Source organism: Salvelinus sp. IW2-2015, linkage group LG9 (assembly GCF_002910315.2).
Source record: "Salvelinus sp. IW2-2015 linkage group LG9, ASM291031v2, whole genome shotgun sequence".
NCBI lineage: Eukaryota > Metazoa > Chordata > Actinopteri > Salmoniformes > Salmonidae > Salvelinus > Salvelinus sp. IW2-2015.
The window spans coordinates 16958560-16961636 of NC_036849.1; the positions used below are offsets into that span (position 1 = coordinate 16958560).

Below are 3077 nucleotides of genomic sequence, written 5' to 3' on the forward strand. Positions count from 1 at the left end.
GTCAGGATCTGCTGTCTGCTAACTGTTACCTACCATATTTAGTCAGGATCTGCTGTCTGCTAACTGTTACCTACCATATTTAGTCAGGATCTGCTATCTGCTAACTGGTACCTACCATATTTAGTCAGGATCTGCTGTCTGGTGTTTAGATTTCTTCGCTACAGAAACATTGTCTTGCCTCTTGACTGAGTGTGAACAGATGGGTAGTGATATGGTGAAAAACATAGCTAAAATGTTAGAGATGGAATAATCTAGAAAAGCTCACTTTGCGGAATGCTTAAAAGGATGCTCTTGAAAAGTTGTATCTGTTGTTTGTAGATCTTAATTCTCAGCGAATTGTTAACTACACTCATCTAGAGCCTGCTTGACTTCTAGGGCTGAATATGAAATAGAAAATGGAAAAATTCACATATTAACCATCAAGTGTATCAGTATTGGTGTTCTCACTCGCTGGCTGTATTACATTATCTTGTAAATCTGTTATCGTGTTATAAAATCCTCAGAAAATGGTAGCACTGTAATAGTCATGACTCTATGGGTATTAATCTTATAGAATGGTTTTTTCCTCTATAAAACTGGATAGTGAGGAAGGGGAGTGCGTGTGTCAGCTCAGCGTGTGCTCAGTTTGCTTCTGCCATTAATATGGCATGCCTATTAATCAGTGCTGTAATTGTTTGCCTTGTGTTTGCACAGGGCCTCTGCAACAAACACATGGATTCAATTAAATACACTCTCCTCAGACCATCAACATGACAGAGCAAAGTCCAGATACACAGAAATCCAACAAGGACAAATAATACAAGGAGGAAGATACCTCTCACCAGACTCACACTGACTTGATGTTCATTAGCTTACTCTATGAGCAAGTTTAGCTTTCCAATGTAACTTATGATTGCTATGATTTTTTATTAAAATGTACTTGTATTGTTGATATATGTTGCTACCATTATTAATGATATTCAATATATTTTAAATCATGTCCCTTGCATTCAAACTAAGTGTTTGTGGTTTTCACCAACCCAGGACACTGTAATATTATGGCTGACTTATCCTCCAACCCCAGCGGTGTGTAAATAAAGATATCTATGTTGATGTAACTGTCAAGCAGCCTCTTCCTCCACTCCTAGACATCCTGTGGACCTGGGCTTACATACAGTACATGCTATCTCTCTCTCTCTCTCTCTCTCTCTCTCTCTCTCTCTCTCTCTCTCTCTCTCTCTCTCTCTCTCTCTCTCTCTCACTCTTTTTCTCTCTGAGGCTTTCTCTCACGGCCGCCCACCCAGTGCTAGGCTAGCTCACTCTCTCTCTCTGGAGGCTGAGGTGTCTGGTAAAACCTGGCGTGGTAAAACCTGCCCTGCAGACTGGACCTCTCTCCGTTACAGAGTTCAAAGGAGTAAGAACTAAATGTGGAGGATTTGTTCAGGCTTATTTGGTAACCCAGGATTTGAATTGGATTCTGGGAAGCATTCTTAACACATTTGAAAATGTAACATTGTGTGAAAAAAAGTGTGTAATCCCCATAATACATTTAGAAATGGGCACAGCGCGCTAACACAACTGTGACTATTCATGATTCCTATCAAATGGTTTCTTGTCTTGACTCTCTGGAGTGAGGTGAGTTTTGGAGGGATTGGTGAGATCTCAGGCGTTGAGAGAGCCAGTTAAGTAGTGGCTCTTCCATATTAACCTCTCTCTCAGCGCTGTTTTGGTTATCTGACCTGAATATGAGATGGGGTTCAGCCACCATGCTACTTGAGGTATTCTCTTAGGCCCCCCAACAGCAGTGGAGCATTTAAACCCCCAGTGGATTATACCTCCCTGGGAGGAAGGTGAGTAACACACACACACAGACACACACACACACACACACATTGTACTTTGTGTATCAAATATAGTAACTGTTTTTAAGACAGTGAAATATTTATAACTTGGTTTCCCATCAGAGTCATGGTCTCTACCCTGTTTGAATATATTGTCTGGTACTACTGTTAGAAGAGAATGAGAGAGAAGTGCTCTTATGTCAGTCAGTCAGTCGGTGTTTGTACCTTGTCCAAACCCCACTTTGCTTTGACTGACACTTTGGCGATGCCCCCAGCTCCCTGCTTCGACTTCTCAAGCATACCCCCTGTTAGCCCTGACGCTGCCAATTCCTCTCATGTCTTTAATATCTCTCTTTGGGCCCTCAGGTTTTGCCAGTCGAGGCTCCACCATGACAGTTGGACGTTGTTGCCGTCACATTTTGGAGACAGTGCTGAGTGGGTGTTTGTGTCGTTCCCAGCCCCTGGGCTGGAGGGGATCTGAGATGGGACGGCTGGCCCGTCAGTCAGCCCCTCCCCTGTAATTAGGAGAGTTAACACAGAGGCGGCCCAGCCAGGGAGGGAGGGGCCTGGGGGGGACAACCGGCTCATGTTCTGATGCTACTTGAGCTGTCCAGGCCAGGGACAGACACTGTTAACAGAGAGATTCTCTTGAAGGCTCATCTCCCTCTCCCAATTTAGAAAGTCCCAATAAAGTTGTACTGTAGCTCACATTCTGTAAGATCTAGAAGAGACTGCTTTTAGTTCAGTTGCTGTATCATCTTTATAGTGAATAAACAGTTGACAACTGATGCTATACATCTTGATATTTTGAAATGTTGCTAAAAGGAAGTATATGAACCACAAATGGGTTTTTAGGAGGTTACATATTATTTTATACAGGCCTATCTCTGAAGGCTATGCTGAGACTGTGAGTAGTATGTGTAGTATAATACTCTACTTACATTTGAAATTGATCTAGAACACAACAGTTAAGGATATGTACAGTACATGTTATGTATGCAAGTGAGTGTTAATAAAGTGTTAATAATGAATCAATAAAAAGTTACAATTTCATCATGTTGTCCTGTCATATATGCCTGACTGAAATCAATGAAACTATTCCACTGTTATGTATCCTCCTCTCCTCTCCTCTCCTCTCCTCTCCTCTCCTGGTTGCCGAGGGGACTGGATAGCAGCTAGTGGAATGCAGTGTAGGCTGGAGCTGCAGACTGGGACAGGCCCCGGGGGAGCGGAGCGCCACAGCAGCCATCGCCACTG

At 43.0% G+C, this 3077-nt stretch overlaps 1 long non-coding RNA gene across 1 annotated transcript in view; it reads left to right on the forward strand.

Moving 5' to 3' along the window:
- LOC111968705 (uncharacterized) overlaps window positions 1-2873 on the forward strand; it is a 7026-nt gene extending 4153 nt beyond the window's left edge. Inside the window, exon 3 of the long non-coding RNA XR_002877907.2 lies at window positions 694-2873. This is a non-coding gene — a long non-coding RNA (uncharacterized lncRNA). The remainder of the gene's footprint in view (window positions 1-693) is intronic.
- The last annotated feature ends 204 nt before the right edge of the window (window positions 2874-3077 follow it).